The following is a 17,940-nucleotide window of genomic DNA, read 5'->3' as shown; positions in this document are numbered from 1 at the left end:
CAAATTCAGGTGTTCACAAGTGAGCTAAGCACTTTCTGCCTAAGCCATGTCTCCAGCTCCTTACCGGATCTGTTTTAATCTCAGTATCTCCTCTAGTACCCTGGTTCTGCCCACATTTGTGTATTCTAACCAACGGTCAGAGTCTTCTACTTAGTTCTCACCATGGGCCCAGCTCCTGCTCAGTTCACAGCCTCTAGACAAGAGAACTGTTACATCGTCCCTTGAGCTTTCAAAGGCTTCCTAACTAAGAAGATGACTAAGGCAGGGATTTCAAAAGGAGCTGCTGCAACTCTTCAAAGCATTGCCTGTTAGCAAAGGGCCATGGTTAGTCATGCCTAGATCACAGATCCTCTTCCGAGGAAGGATTACTCTGTTCATTTCCAAACTCCCAGGAACAACTCCCAGTGGAGGAGTTGTCCCCCAATGGATGTTGTTGGTGCCTGCTCTATCTGCCCCAGAGAGAAAAAGCAAAGTACATGATAAGCCCTCTATCTTAACCCTGTCCCCATATCCTGAGCTGGAGCCTGACTTGTATCTTTCACCTTATTTTCTACTACACTCTCTATCACCACACCCCAAAACAAAACTACACTATGCCAGCTTCTCACCTCAAGCATTGGCAAGAATCGCTTTTTCACTTTTGCTCTACATGGCTTCCCCTGTAACAGAAGATTTACTCAAAACTCTTTTTCTACAAAGTTTTCTGATACTTCCTCTAGATAAGATGACTCAGCCCCATTTTCATCTTCAGACTACTAACCTCACTAACACCCTTTAAAGAAATTATTCAAAAACTTTTTATAAGCTCCTGTTCGCTGAGGGAACAGCATGTAATCATCCCCCAAATCGTATGAGGCAAGCATAATCATTTAAGATATTCTTTCTTAAAATAAGAAAGCCGATTAGCATTTAGCATCCTTCCAAAATCAAATAGAACATGGATAGTAGAACCTTTCCTGTCTGCCTCCAGTATCTGCCCTCTCACCCACTAGTTCTCCTTCACACTAACGATTCCTGCAGTGCTGGAAGGCCAGAAGCAGAAGCTTGTTAAAGTTTTTTGTAAAAAGCAAGTTCTCTACATGGATGAGGTGACAGTGCAACCTAGAAAATGTTGGTGGACAAAGGTCAGAACTTGTGGCCACTGAACAGAGTTCCCTTGTGGCCAATGTATGAGAAAACCGGAATGGAGAGAGTTATAGAGATCTCCCATGGGTACGTGGGCATTTTACACTGAAAAGATAACAGAGCTATGGCAAAGCAATGAGATGAGAGAAGCAGCCCTTCCCGTGAACAGAACAGCTATTAATCAGCTGTGTAAATAACAAGGAGAAGACTTCAAAGCTGAGACTATTCCTGCCAGAGAAGCTTCAGATCTTACACTTAAGAAGATCAGTTCTTAAAGGAGCAACAAGTGGGACTGTTCAAACCATCTTCTAAAAGAGCAGAGGGCATTCTTTTCTCTATTCATTCTCCACTCAGCCAATTCATGCCCTGTGCCCTGGTGTAAGTGCGGCTACACACTAGAAGGTCATGGAGCACTTCTTCTCCTCCCAGCCTCTCTCAACCAAGTCCTCCCCTTTAAGTGTATATTAAGGGACTAATCTCTAGCTTTATGGGTGTTAGTGAGGTTAATGATACCAACAAACTTGAGCTCCCAGGGACTAAACCACTACCCAAAGACTACACATGGACAGACCCATGGCTCCAGCTGCATATGTAGCACAGGATGGCCTTGATGAGCACCAATGGGAGGAGAAGCCCTTGGTCCTGCCAAAGCTGGATGCCCTAGTATATGTCAGGGCAGGGAGGCAGGAAGGATGGGTGGGGGAACACCCTCATAGAAGAAGGAGGAGGGGGAGAGGATAGGCAGGTTATGGACAGGAAACCAGAAAAAGGGATAACATTTGAACTGTAAATTAAAAAGTCCAATTAAAAAAAACAATTCTCTTTATAGTAACTGTGGCCTTAATCAAATAAGGGTTCATAAGCCCTTTAAATATAATGTTGAGAAAAGTTGACTGAATCTCAATTACCAACTCTGGTTAATTAGTAGCATCTACCTAGAAGGACATGAGAAGGGCTCTAAAGCTGAATAGAAGTCAATTCAAGAAAATGTGCCAATAATTATTAATACCTACCGGAAGGGGGGAAAGCATTGCAGGAACGCTGTGGGCAGAAGAGTAGCAGGGAGTGAGGGGTGGCTTCCTTTGCAGAGGAAACAGTAGAGGGAGAAGAAGCAGTCATAGTGAACAGAGATGCCAGTGGAGAATGGAGCACCTAGTTTCCTGACGTAACTTTAATGGAGGCTGAAAATCATCATAAAGAAAGTGCATTTGGAAAACTCTCCATATCTGAGCATGATTCAGATGTGAACAATCAGGGGTCAAGCTCATGATGAGGTTGAGAAATAGAATGGGCACAGGGGACCTTTCTCTGTCTGGACACAGCTGAGTTGACATTACACACATAAAAATTAAAACATATGTTCACAGGAGAAGACTTGGTGAAAATCTTGCTCACTCACTGCCCGTTGGTCACATAATCAAGGATAATTTTCTACATCAATGAACCAAGTTCTACCCTGTCTGAGAGAGCCAAGTTCAATGACCAGAGGCAATATGATAAAAGTCTTAGATACATAAAAATAATCAAGAATGGCTAAATAACTTCAGGAATCTTCATCTGAGGCAACTTATTGCTAAATTCTGTACTCCACATACCCGATGTAGTCTTCCAGAACAAAATAGGGAGCTTGGGAAGCAGCAGCCTCCAGTCCTTCAACATTTGAATGGGCTTATCAGGTTGAGTTGAGTGTGTTCTTTTGTTACTTTCAGTCTTGGTCTGCCATTGTCATTAGCGCAAAACAGACTTGGTGTACGGCTACCTCCTTGAATACATGTCTGCTTCTTCATAGACCTGCCCACATTCCCATTTGTGTTTATAAGTCTTTACAGTTCATCCCCAAACTGTAAAGTTCCTCAACCCTCTTTCCAAATACATCCTAATTCCTCTCCAGATGAAGTCTTCTGCATTTGACAGTATTAGTTTTCTTTCTTCTGTGGCTTTAGTGCCTCAAAACAATCCTGACAGGACTATGCCTTCAGATAAAGGATCTGTATCTCCTTAGCCCAAGTTGAGATTATCTACATCAGAGTTCGCTATGCAGTAGAAACACCATGGGTCAGGAAAGCAGGAACCTTGAAACACCTCCTTGTGCTTGCTGCCCTACGCAAGGATTATATTTTTGTGGGTCACCTATATTCTCTTAAGAGCCAGCACGGCAAGCCAACCATAGGTTAATTTTTAAAACATGCTCATCACTAACTATCCTGCTCACCAGTCCCCATCCATATGGCATTTAACTTCAAACTCTGTTAGATGACAGAATGGAGCCCTCTGGAAATGAGACTTGTCTGGCTTCTTTAATATACATTTGGACTAATTTCTGGTCCCCTAATTAAACCTCTCTGTGACTGACAGAAACTGATAACAAGCTCATTTGCCCAGAGAATTAAATGTTTATCAGTTTTCTCTTCAAAACAAAAGGCATCCACAGAGTTTTAGATTAGCATTTTGGTGGAAGCAGAGGATTGTAGTTTTAAGAGGCAAATAAACATAAGCAGAAAAGACCTTGGAGTCTTTCTGGGAGATGCATGCACGGAAATGGTCATTCCCTCGTTCCTCAAAAAAAGAGAATGTTTAGGAGAAATGCGCAGATACATCCTGGGGCAAACAGCTTCACTTCTGAAATGAAATAGATCATTCTCCTTCCTTGAGCCTAATACCTAACATGGAAGAGATATTAACCATGGAATCCTGGGACCTCTGAGTATCAGGATTCTCTCTGCTTCTTCTTCATACACCGTGGACATTTCTTCAGGTAAAGAGAGCTGGTCACTCATCAGCCTGCAAAGTTAACTGGGAGAGGAAAATGTTTTGTGCTACTATGAAAAGTTATGACAAAGTAAAGAACAACTGATACCACATTCTACCTATGTGATAATTAGTTGTACATGTCACACACTAGACTCCAAACATTGGCCCATAGAAATTTCTACTGCCTCTTCTTCAGCTCCTACTGTAGAACCTGTTGTGTAATCGTAACTTGATAACTGTTTGCTGAATTGACTTCCATTGAACTGAAGAACTAACTTGCAAGGTCTTAGGAGGCAACTGAATAATGTAATTTTATACCAGCACCATTGCCTTGCTCACAGCTGACCAGAGGAATTATGTTGTAGATGGCAAGCAAGTGAACAAACAAATTGAAGAGGTGATTCTTATCCCTCAATACACTTTGGAATCACCTGAAGTACTTTTAAAAAATTAATCTCTGAGACATTGCCCCAGAGAATCGTTTAAAAATTTCTCCAGTATATTCTAATTTACATTCAAGGTTGAGAACCAGTGACTTTGGATAATAGGAAAGTATCCCCCTGCACTAACCCCCCCTTTTTGTTTCCTCTAATCAAACGGGGTTTAATCTTCCTGTGTAAAACAGCGCATCCTGGAAAGCCTGACAAATGGAAGAGTGATGTTGCTAGTGCTTTTAAAACACCATCAAGAAGTGGTTCCCTGCACTGTTGGCCCTCCACAGTCATCATCACCCTGGCAGACACTTGACCCTGTTTTCTCCATATAAGTAAGCACCCTGGGCATGATCAACCACCATGCGGGCACTCGGGCTGCCACCTGGTGGCCACTCTGCAATGACAGATAGAGAAGCTTCCCTCAGACAAGCTCTCAGAATATCTGCAAAATCCAGGCATGTCAGTTCAGATGCTTTAGAAGAATGAGGATTCTGTGAGGAAGAGAATATTCCGAGTGCTTCATGGTGAAGAGAAGAATGCTGTAGGCATGAGCAGCAGGCTAATGATGTATCTCTCCCCAAAGGACAACAAATGACAAAGGTCAGGAAAGGGCAGTGAACTCAAAAGCAAAGTACAGATTCTGTCAAATCCACTCTTAAATCTTCAGTTCCTTGAGGAAAATGATGTAAGATACATCACACCATCCTCAGTAAAATTCCCATATCGGAAAATAGTAGTTAGAGGAGTTGGTTGTCTTAGCCAAAGTGGCATGGCACCACTCAGGAAACTGAGGCAGGAAGATTTCTGTGAGTTCAAGTCTAACCTGGGAAGTTCAAAGCCAACTTAGGCTACATAGTAAAATTCTGTCTCAAGAAGGAGAAGAAGGGGGAAGAGAAGGGAGGAGAGGAAAGAGAAGGAAGGGGGAGGGAAACTACATAGCAAGCAAGATATGGCTGGTGATGTGCACCTATAGTCCCTGAATCGGAGAGACTAAGGTAGGAGAACTGGGAGTCCAGCTCTGCACTAAGGCTCTCAAACAAACCAATAAGTAGCTGGTAAGTAAGGTTAATGCTTAACTTTTTTTAACAGTTATCTTCAGAAAATGGGGTTTCATTTTTCAAGACAGGATTTGCATGTGTGCATACAGGAAACAAAACACAGGTGGGTGTGAGCAGGCTCCCAGCATTTCTACACTCTTCACAACAAAACGTAATAGGGAGATAGAAACCTTATTTCTTCATGAAGAAAATGGGCTGTGATACTATGAATGTTTTCCTCAGAGACAGAACGAATAGCTTCATTTCCAAGTCTTGGCCGGTCTGCTGTGATGAATACTTAAGAGTCCTTGGTAAAGGAATCTGGATGCTAAATATGAAGTGTGGGTTGCACACTTCACACCAGCCTGCTTTTTCAGGGTTTTAAATGTGTGGAAAGTGGCAAGAGCTGTAACTGTGGCCAGACAGACCCTGGCTCGGGTGCTAATAGCACCACCACGAGCTGTGAAATGTTATAGAATCTCCTCCAACTCCCAGAGCTTCTGTTTCCTCATCTCCAAGTATGGATGACAACCTCACCTCCTGGGAATTTTATTCTGTGAATGGAGGAAACTTACTCAGACAAAGCTGAAACAGAAAACTCCAGAATATTAACTAAATAAATGTGTTTTCCCCTCTCTCTCTCTCTCTCTCTCTCTCTCTCTCTCTCTCTATCTCTCTCTCTCTCTCTCTCTCTCTCTCCAACCTTCCTTTCCTCCCTCCCTTCTATATCTTACTCTGCATCCTTATAATATTTACAAAAATCATAAGATCACTATGCTGATAGGTAGGGCAAAATTCATTTGCTTCTACTCCACTTGGAATACCATGGATATTAAGAGTGTGATAGAAACAAATTCTTCACAACATCATAAAAATGTGGAAAGGATTCAATGGGGAGTGGAGAATGGGGAAGCTTGTTGAATGTCCTGACAACAGATTAAAACTATGTTGCAACCTGGGTTTACAAAGTAAATTATTATACCAACAGTAACTTTTAATTATTCTTTATATTTTTCATTAAAATTTCATAATCTCCCCCTTTTATTTTTCTCCTTCCAATCCCCCTGATGTACTTAACCTTGCTCCCTCTCAAAACTGTGGCCTCTTACTTAATTGCTATTGTTACACACACACACACACACACACACACACACACACACATGCACACACAGCATCTACAATTTAAGGTCTAGCCACCTGAATAACCAATTAGGAGGTTCTTCCTTGAAGCATACCTATGTTCAGCTATCAAGGACATATGAAAAAAGATCGCTCCTGAGAGACACAGCCAGAATACAGCAAATACAGAGGCGAATGTCAGCAGCAAACCACTGAACTGAGAATAGGACCCCCGTTGAAGGAATCAGAGAAAGAACTGGAAGAGCTTGAAGGGGCTCGAGACCCTATATGTACAACAATGCCAAGCCACCAGAGCTTCCAGGGACTAAGCCACTACCTAAAGACTATACATGGACTGACCCTGGACTCTGACCTCATAGGTAGCAATGAATATCCTAGTAAGAGCACCAGTGGAAGGGGAAGCCCTGGGTCCTGCTAATACTGAACCCCCAGTGAACTAGACTGTTGCGGGGGGGGCGGCAATGGGGGGAGGGTGGGGAGGGGAACACCCATAAGGAAGGGGAGGGGGGAGGGGGATGGTTGCCCGGAAACCGGGAAAGGGAATAACACTCGAAATGTATATAAGAAATACTCAAGTTAATAAAAAAAAAAAAAGTAAAAAAAAAAGAAAAAAAGAAAAAAGTAAATAAATAAAAATAACCTCAGCCTTCTGATTCCTGTCAGGTTCATAATGAACTGGCTGCTATGTAGAAAGTCAATCAAATGCAGCAGTGGACATCAGTACCTCTGGTACAGTAGAGGTGCTCTCAGCTGCCACTGGTGGAGCACATGACTTCAGGTACCAAGATTTCAAAACTACCCAAGACACTAGACCAATAGACAAATGTTCTCTAAAAAATATATAAGCTTCCTAGAGGATTTTCTTTAAGATGTTTGTCTGTTTCTGCCTCTGTGCACTAAGCCTTTATTATTATTATTATTATTATTATTATTATTATTATTATTATTATTTCATTTTGTCTTCCTCCAGCAACAGCTGATTGAAAGTAGGATGGTGGCCATTGGTGTTCCAGTAGTCAGCACCATACCTGCACACATATGACAGCATTAATAGGACTAAGTAAGTTATTAATAAAAAGAAAAAGAGGACATGAATCTGGGAAAGGGACGTGTTACAAGGGATACTAAAGAAATTGGGGAGGGTGTGTGGGATGAATAGAATCATATTTCAGTGTACATATGTATGAAATTCTCCATGAATATTTCTTTAATTTCTCAAAAACTATTTAAAGAAACTACCAATATGACTGAGGTCCTTGTTGACAGAACATCATGGAAACAAGGAGACTAGAAACACATGAGCGAAGCTTAACAGAAGACACCATGGCCTGTTTTAAGAGTCAAGCCTACTCTGAGGATCTGAAAGGCATTGGCACTAAAATCTCTAAGAGGAAACTCAGGAGAGTAGACATCACTGCAGCTTATGAAGAGACGGCAGTATCAGCAGCACAGGGGGTGCTCAGTGCCTTAAGCTATCATGGAGGAACCTCAGAAAATGTGCATTGAGAGGCATGGGAGGACCACAGAGCTCCTTAACACAAAGGGTTTTCTCTGCCCCAACTCTAAACTTCTTATACTGTTTGCCTAAACTAAGATGGTCCCCAAGGATAAAATCGAGTGAGCTGGAAGAGTCAATGACACCACAAGAAGACATACAGAGTCAACGAACCTGGGCCCAAGAGCTCTCACAGACGCGGGACCTTAAGTGTCCCTCACATTTGTAGCAGATGTGAAGCTTGGTCTTCATGCTGACCCTTTAACAAGTGGAGTGGAGCATGTCTCTGACTCTGTTGCTGCCATTAGATCCCCTTCCCCTAACTGGACACCCTGGTAGGGCATTAGTGGGAAAGGAAAGGATATGTTTAGTCCTGCTATAACCCGATGTCCCAGTGCATATATGAATTGAGAGGGGGGCTCTTCTTCTCTGAGAATAAGGGGAGAAGGTAATGGGGGGAGAGATTAGTAAAGATGGGACTGGGAAGAGAGGAGGGATTGGGGATCACAATCAGGGTGTGAAGTGAATGAGTAAAAACATTAATGAAAAAAGACTGTCGCCAAAAGGAATGCATTAAAAAGCACGTGATGATATTTCCTCTGAAGAACAAGTGCGTATGTTATTTGGCTAGGTTACTTTATCATGCAGAGGGAAGAAACACGAAACGGGGTTAAGATGGTAGAAAGGAAAGAAGAAAAAACCAGGAGTAAGAGAAAGAGGCTCTGTTCTCTCCACCTCGCCTGTCAGCCTGTTCCGTACAATAGATAGCCTCTCCTTATGTGTGGCTATTTAAATCTAAGTGAAATTAAGAATCTAGCTCCCCTATCGGATTAGCCAGATTTGAATAGTCCCATGAAGCTTAATGTCCATCATATGAGCCTATGAATACACTGTTTCCATCACACTTGTATTAGAGAACCCTACCAAATGGCTAACTCTAAAAGAAGCTTTCCAACTTATGCCTCAGAAGGGATGGGTTCAGAAGGAACTGAACACATTGTACTGTAGTGGGGACAGAGATGGGGAGGAGGAAGGAAGAGAAGGAAAAAGGGAGAGGGGTGCACTCTGGTATCTTGCAACCTTTCCTAAAGAAACAAATAGTCACGACTTTTGTTTGTTGTTAGTTCTTTTATTTATTTTTTTATGACTAACCCACATGGAAAAGGAGTAATATGTAAAAATATTAGACAACCCAACCCCGTTTCCTGAGCAACACCAAACACGAACAGTGGACCCTCAATGAAAAGCTACCACTAAAGTTTTGTTGATTTATTTTATGAATTGCCTGTTAGTAACTTAGTTTCCCACAGGGAGACTAGAGTTGACCCTTTGTTCTAAATTAGCCATTGACAAAAGACATCGTGCATACTAAATTTCTTATGACAGAGTCTATCAGCTATTCATACACTTCCTGCTATCTTTATTGATTCATTGAATGGAATTCCATAAAGTATAGTAGACTATGGTCTTCCCTGTCTCTGTCTCTGTCAGTCTCTGTCTCTCTCTTTATCTCTGTCTGTCTGTCTGTCTGTCTGTCTCTCTCTCTCTCTCTCTCTCTCTGTGTGTGTGTGTGTGTGTGTGTGTGTGTGTGTGTGTGTGTGTGTTGTCTTGTCTTCAAGCTCTCTTTCTTCCACTTGATGGAGTTTGTAGTTAAAATTTCCAAAATGTTTTTAACCCTTTGTTGGGTTTATATTTTCTAGGTTCCGAAATTCCTTCATTGCAGGTAGAAATCCACTATCTGACCACAAGGATTATATAAAAACCAAGATTATATATAACCAAGATTATGTTACTTCATAACATAAGCAATGCACATTTGAGCAAAGGTCTATATGACACACAAGACTAGCTTCTTACAATATACTTTTTAGTCTCTATAATGAATAAAGAGTATTATGAAAAGGCTATTTTCACACATTCAGGTTAAGAAATGCTACCATGAGAAGACCTCACGTCACACTGGCAGTATTTGGGGAACACAGACTGGATCATAGGACAGTCACGACTTTTCTGAAACTGTTTCTATAAAGAAAAGGTTTTATATCAAAGAATTTCAGACTCCTTCAGTCCTACATGATTGTTTAACAGCCTGGGTTTCTCTAAGGAATCCAGTAGGAAGTCAGAGTGAGAAGTGCCTTGTTACCTAGTAAAAATGGTTTCTCAGCCTTCTTATTTAGGGCTAACTAAAGGCAGTCGGAGCACATTAGAGGGTTCCAAAGTTGATGGTTAATTCATTCACTTGACATTTTTGCCACTGTGCTGGGCCCCAAACAGAAATGTTCTTCTACTAAAAAGAAATTGCTTTTCAGAGAAACTACTGTCAAGTCTTTTGCCGGGTCCGCTACAGGATGAATGGGGTGTGGCTACTGCATTCTTTTGTGAGCATGTGCTACTTCTGTTACCCTTTTCCCTCCACACTAACACTTCTGCGTTTAAATCTCAAGAACGCATAGGAAGAAAATTAAAAACCTCTGCCAAAAACTGTAACTATCACTGAGCTCGGTCATAAACTCTAATGGGAAAGCTGATATTAAGTATGTATCTTTATTACATTTTGAAAGCATGAATAATATATGCAGTCATCCAAAGGCTGAGCTGTGCACATGGCTTTATTATTCACACATAAACAACAGTGCAGTGCACTGTGTTATCAATTAGTGTCCAGCTTCTTCGGAAGAGCAAGAAGGGAAAAACAGTTGGACCTCAGCTGGCAATTTACATTCTCAAACATCTTTATTCACAAGCTGTAAAAGCGAGCTGGTAACGGTCGCCAAAGTGGTTTCCAAGACAACTTATCTCTGGATTTAGTATTGCTGCTTCAGGGGGGAGGCCTATGAAGAATTTAATTAGCTAACGCCTCATCCTCCTTAGCCAAAAAAGGATGGGTTTTCTTTCAAGTTAAGTTTCTATGGAATGAGTCGATATAATCAGGGTAGACACAGGCACTGAGATGGACTCAGTTTATCCACAGTACTGGGTAATTACAGCCTCCGGTGGCTTACATACACTGCCTCAGTTGTTCATGAGTGTGAATAAAGGTGGCACCAGAATAAATACTCATGAATAAATAAATAAATATGTAAATATTGACACACATATATCCAATCGAATTACGTATGGATGCTTTTGTTTTCATTCTTTCCAGTTCTCAAAAGTAAATGGGCAGTTTACTGGAAAGTTAATTTAAAAACAAACAGAGCATCGAAGGAAAGAAAGCTAAATCAGATGTAAAACTGATGGAGCTTTTGGAGTCGTTAGAACTGTGCTTCACAATTGGTTCTGAGCCTCCAGGTAACCATGGCAATATTGGAAATGGTACAAATTGCATGGCTTAAATTATTCCCAACAGAAGGGAATACTTCTTCTCATCTATATTGTAAAGGAAAGCATTGTTGTGAATAGTGTTGGGTTTTGTTTCAGGAGGGCTTGAAACTCACATATAATTTTTACTATCATTATAAAATTCTTAATATGGGTCATACTTTGAACTTCAGAGTCTTCACATACCATTTCTCCTAGACATCTAGAAGGCAAAATAGAAGCCACAGGGCAAATCGCCATTGAGAATATTAATCAGAGAGTCAGCAAGATGGCTCAGTGGGTAAAGGTGATTGTCTGACCAAACCCAGGTAAATGTGGAAAGAGAGAACTGACTCCACAAAGGTGTTCTCTGACCTCTGCATACATTCTATGGCACACATGTACACACATGAACACACACCGATAATAGTCAAGTAATTTAAAGCACAAAATAAAAGAGTGTTAATTACTAGTTAATTGGATTATGTCTCTGTCTTCAATATATGTCGCTCTCCTACAGTAGTTGTCAACTCAAACTCGGGATTACAATCTTCACCCTACAGGTGAGTTTCCTTGGGCAAAGTTTTTTCTTGACACTTGATAACATTTCACAATTTTCCCATTTTTGAAGAATTTTTAATATATACTACAATATACTTTATTCATATGAGACATAGATGGATGATGGTTGATAGACACATAGATATGTGGACACACAGATACATATATATGTTGGATAGATAGATAGATAGATAGATAGATAGATAGATAGATAGATAGACAGACAGACAGACAGACAGACAGACAGATATGCTAGACAGATAGTTTACATAATATGTCTGGTTTTTCATGCTAACTATTTTAGAACTGGGTAGGCTTTGCCCTTCTATAGCATCTTTACATACATTCATCCTTAAATGAATAAAGATGAGCTGGTAAACACTTATCTATTTGCGAGCATTAAGAAGTTCTGGTTCCCGTGAGTAGATCGTCCAGTGTCTAAAAGCACTTCCTGTGCAACAAGAGAGTTGAGTTCTAGCCTCCAGCATGCATGTAAAAACTCAGTTATAGTTGTATATGCCTATGAGCTCAGCACTAGGGAGTGGACACAAGTGGCCCTAGGAACTTGCTAGTCCTGATCCAAAGAGAAAATAGCTATAAGTTTTTCATAGATGTCTTGAATCACATTGAGAGTCCTCCCACCATTTCCCTAGCTTTATGGATGTTTTTGTCATTAGAAGCTGCATGTTTCTCACCTCTCCACATTTTTCCACAAGTAGGCACTGTGTAGAACTTAGCTCAGGACCGTAAGACCTTTTGCAGTTCTGAGGGCTCCTTCTGGGTACTGCTATCTCTAATCCAGTACTTACTCCTATAAATCCTGGCTGATTTGACTTCCTTAGAGTCTCAAGGCCATTTCCCTCAGTGTTCAGAGAGGAGAGCACCAAGCTTAACATATTGGTGGCAGCCAATAACACAACCTGCACAGTATGCTGGTTCCATTGTGAGACTCATCTCCTTTGCTTATCTCTCAGGGACTGCTGTCTTTTTTTACCCAATGACCACTGTTTTCAAAATCATTGCATTCTGTATAGTTTTTACTTTTTTTACTTTTTTTTCTGTGGGGTGCTTAATATAATCTTGGTTGTTCCATATTGGTTGGAAGCAACAATCTATCCTCCCTAATTTTGTTTGGGCTTGGTTTTTTTTTTTTTTTTTATTGTTGTTCTTGGGGTGTGTGTGTGTGTGTGTGTGTGTGTGTGTGTGTGTGTGTGTGTGTGTGTGTGTATACATGAGTTTATGTTAAACATGAGTTTGTGGCTATGTGCACAGATATCAGAAGTCTTCCTCAATGGTTCTCTGTCTTTTGCCTTGAAACAGAGTTTCTTTCTAAACTAGAAGCTCTACATTCTATCTATGATGGCTGGTCAACCAGGCCACATGATCCTATTGTCTCTGCCCCAAAATCTTGGGGTTCCAGACCTGGACAGCTTTTAATGTGGGGTCTTAGGGTTCAAACTGAAGTCCTCATGCTTGCATAGCAAGCCTTCTTACTTTCAGAATCATATCCCCAGTTCTACACAATTCTTATGCACTCACATCCTTAGGACTTATATATAATAAATTATGATCTAGTTTAAAGAACAAATACTTTCAAAACATTCCACTACAGTAATTAGTAATCCCGGTTTTTAAAGTACGTATTTTACCATATTTTGTATAGATTGAAACCTGAAATTTATGGAACATTTCACAGGATAACAAGCACCCAGGCTCCCCAAGGCTTCCTCTATTTTATCTTCCAGGTGAATAATAGTGCCAGTGTCTGCTATAGCCTATTTGTGAAACTCTAATTCAATACTATATAGTTTAATGATGTTTCATTATGTAACTACTAGAAACACTAAGTTTAAAAGAAGAAGGGGTACTCAGTAGAGACACCTCTGTAATATCATGTGCTTGCTCGGATAAGAAGCACAGTGCCATTTTCACTTCAGGTCTCAGATTTGAGCATCGTCTCAAAGGGGGATGGTGCCCAAGTTCTGATGCTGCTTGTCCTTTGAGTGCTACTGAATACCTTCATATCTGCCCACCTCAGGAAATGTTTCTCAGTTGGAAACTCATCTCCTCCATGATGTCTCCTCACAAATTTAATTACTCCTACTCCCGAATGCCTACTGTGCTGGCCACACAGCAATGCTTTAGTTTTCTAAGGGAACTGAGCATTTGCATTTGCATAACATCAGCATCTGAGTCTCTTCATGTGGATTTTCCCAGGTAGCCTCACTTCACAGGCATTAGTGACTTGGTGCACCCATTCATTTCCTTCAGTGACTCTAGAAATATTCAGAAATCTAGAAAATATGATAACATTTTACACCAAATGAATATGTAATTATGAATAAACTTATGGTTATACAATTTAAATATATATGCTGTGAACATAGTCTTTTTTTCCTTCTCTGGTCTTCTTCCTGGGAATATCTGAGAAACAGATATTGACTTATATTAAGTTTAATTAATATTAAACAGCATTAGGTTAGCAAGTCCATGCATTTTCTGCTGCCAAATTTTTGATCTCATAAAAATCTGAACTGGCTCTTAATAAGTGACTTTGAGGGACTTATATCAAAGCTGTGAACTTTAGCTAATTCCTCATATTGTCCACCTAACCTTTAACAACATCTTTTTTTTTTTTTTTTTTTTTTTGGAAAATCAGAGTAAACCACACTTGACACGAGTTGATCCCTGCACACAAATATTCATTTGTAATGAAACTTTATCCCTTTGTCCTTCAAATTATCCTGTAACTGATCCATACATTATAAAACTTAAGGCACAAACAAAATGATAGAACTTTAATTAAAAAGTTTAATGTTAAATGCAATGCCATGTTTCATCTGAGGACTGAAACACTCAAAGGCAAGCCTCAGATGGTCACAAGGATGACCAAAGTTAGGAATGTCTTAGGCTCAAAAAGGATTCTGATCACATGGATTGAGCAGATGAAGAATAGAACTTTCTAAAACTGAAAGATATATGTATGTTATGGAAAGGCATTAAGAATCATTTACTGCTATAATTCTCAAATTAGTAAGAGGAGATGATGGCAATCAGACTCAGCAGAGGTAATGAGAGGGAAAAGATCCTAAGCATATATAAGTTTGACATGATGCTCAAAGACATTTTTACAACTTCCCACACGTGTAAATCACTGATCTAGCAATGTCTGACAGCCCTTACTACCGTCTGAGGAGCTTCCAAAAAGCCGTATTCACAGGTCACAACACATACAAGATTAGAGCCTCAACTCATCACCAATACTTTATAAAAGTTCTTGGGAGCTAGATGGCTGGGTAGTTAAAAGAACCCACTGCTCCTTTAGAAGAGAAGAGTTCAGTCCTAATGTTCATATCAGGTGGTTCAAAACCCTCTGTAATGGCAGCTTCAGAGAATCCGAGACCCTCTTCTGGCTTCTCAGGGTGTACAGACATACTAGTTTTCATAGCAGTTCACCATTTTACATTTCAACGAATGGTGTAAAGGTTTCCAAACGTATGGATCACTTGCAGTGTTTTCTTGTCATCCTTGCATAGGGGCTGTGCTAATCGTCTCTGTGTGCTTCCAATTTTAGTAAATGCCAAAACAAGCAATAATTAAATAAATGGTGATCCAATTTTCAGAAACTCTCATTAACAAGTCGCATGAGAGTGACAGACAGAATCTCCCAGATCTTTTAAAATATGCGTGTTTCAATAATTCCTTACATTTTAAGGTTCGTCGGGTTGACGTTCAAGGAAAAGCTATTAACAGGCTCTTCAAAAGGAGCAGCCTTCATCCATGGGCATGAAGAGTCTCTTCCCAGACCCAGTGTTTTGTTTTGGTTTTGTAATTAAGTGGGTGGGACTCTGAAGTTGTTTGAAAGCCTTTTATGGTTACTGATGTATGCCTAAGTTTGAAGCCCTTTTTGTGTTGCGATTACACGAGTTTTAAAAATTTTAACACTCATACTTCTGTGCTACATTTTCATTTGACCCACAATGCCAACAAATATATTTCTATATTTCTTCTTGCATTTCTTTTATTATTTTTTAGTTCGGGGATTGGTTGGTTGTTTTCCACTTTGAGAGTTTTCTTGTCCTAAGAATCAGTAAATTGAAGATTAAAAGCAGGTTTGGGGAATAGTTGACCCCAGGAATAATAGCTATAGTAACTCTTAATATTGGTTTTCTATAAAACAAGAAGCTATAGAAGGATTAAGATGGTAAATATCTGCCTTCATCTTCACCATCACTTCTCCAGAGCCCAAGTTTGATGCAGTACCAAGACATGCTGAGCAGCCTAGTCCGGAAGGCTCATAAATCTTTCTCCACACAGGCCTGCAAGAAGCTGAAAATTAGACCATTATTCTAAACCCATTTGCCATGGCTTTTCAGACAGTACATAATCCGCCTTATCTATCTTTCTCAAATGCTGTGAATTATAAACACTATCAATCTGTAGGGTTCCTTAGTACTACTAAGTATTCTGTGAGCTTAGTTTTCTCATCCACAAAATGTTACTGATGTCGCCACCTTCGTGGAATGATTATGACATTTAAATGAACATAGTTTATCAGCTAGATCAATGTAAGTCGCCATGTTTTCTAAATGTCAGTGAGGCTTCATTTCTTCATTCTTCTCCCCCTTTCCCATGTATTCTCATCACTCATCGTAGCCTTGATATAGCTGATCCTGCTCAGTGCTGCTCTGAGAGGTGCCAGTGCCTTTAGTATTCGCTGAGGAATCTCATTCCTTAGCCTCTGCTTCAGTTGTATTTCCCTCATGAGGCTGCACATTTGTTAGCAGTAGCTATTGTGTGAACATGGAGTTTATTTTTTCATATTGTCTAACTTATTCTCACAGCACCAAACATCCAAATAACCATCTCCCCCAGCCTCAAGGTAAGCTCTGCATGCATATGACCAATGTGTTATTGCTGATCTAATAAAATACTGAAGAGGTAGATGTAAGGATGTTAAGATGTACTAAGGACTGTGTTTGTACAAATGCAAAGAAGTTGAAGTAACCAAAATCATAGGTTTAAAATATGGCTTCTTATATGGTCCATATACTGTAAGGAATTCCATTGGAAATTGTGCCTCATGTCTATAATCCCATTTACTCAAGAGACCAAGGAGGAAGATTACAAGCTCAAGGCCTGACTATGGTGTAAGTAAAGTTCAGGTCAGCCTGCGCAGCATAGTGAGATCATGTCTCAAAAAGAAATCAAAGCATAGGAGTGGTAGAGGACTTGGCTGTCATGCACAAGACCCCAAACACATCCTAGTAATGAAAAGTATGACATTACACCAGGCACATGATCCTGGGTCTGTGCCCATGTTTAAGCCCACAAAGCATGCTCGACTTGTATCAGAGCTAGTCTTTGATTTCACCACACATAAGTATTAATTTAACAAGTGCACCTTAGATGTCTGGCTTTAGGATAGGATGCAAGGCAAAAGGAATATGCCAGGAGACTCCCCTCCTTAGAATGGGTTAAAGTTGGACACACCATTGGATGCGCCAAAAGACCAATGATCTCTGGTAGGAAAACTTAACTCTTACTGCTCCATGCTAAAAACTCAACTCTTTCTTACTGTTCTTTGCTCCATTCATTAAGTGCTTAGAAAACTTAACTTTTTATATCTCTTAGTATTTACTTTATAATTCTCTGTACTTGAATAAGCTCTGGGAAACTTAACTCTTATTTATAAACTTACTTTATAAATCTCTGGCAATTAACATATGCTGAATAACAGCAGGAAATTCAGTAGAGGATTTATTGCTTTCTCTCTTGCCCAGAAGCCTTGACTCTCACTGTCCAGGAAAGAGGGAAGCTTGGAGCAATTGACTTTTAGTGAAACTGGAAAAGAAAGTCATGTTCACGGAAAAAATAGTAACTTCTACATAAGCACATGTGAATAGGCATTCATACATTCATGTCAGGCCTGACTGCCTATATCATCTTCACAAGTACATATGCATGCTTACATGCATACACTGAATATGTATACATATATGTGTATGTAGATGTAGATGATGTACATGATATATATGTATGTGTATGTGTATCTGTATCTGTATCTGTATCTGTATGTGTATATTTGGTAGATGGA

The 17,940-nt window shown here is 40.1% G+C and overlaps 1 pseudogene; it reads right to left on the bottom strand.

Annotated features, from left to right (window-relative positions):
• Positions 1 to 15,334: 15,334 nt before the first annotated feature.
• On the bottom strand, positions 15,335 to 15,434 carry LOC116890379 (annotated as a pseudogene).
• Positions 15,435 to 17,940: the final 2,506 nt, after the last annotated feature.

Source organism: Rattus rattus, chromosome 1 (genome assembly GCF_011064425.1).
Source record: "Rattus rattus isolate New Zealand chromosome 1, Rrattus_CSIRO_v1, whole genome shotgun sequence".
In the NCBI taxonomy this organism is placed as follows: domain Eukaryota; kingdom Metazoa; phylum Chordata; class Mammalia; order Rodentia; family Muridae; genus Rattus; species Rattus rattus.
This window is presented reverse-complemented; position numbering and strand designations above follow the sequence as displayed.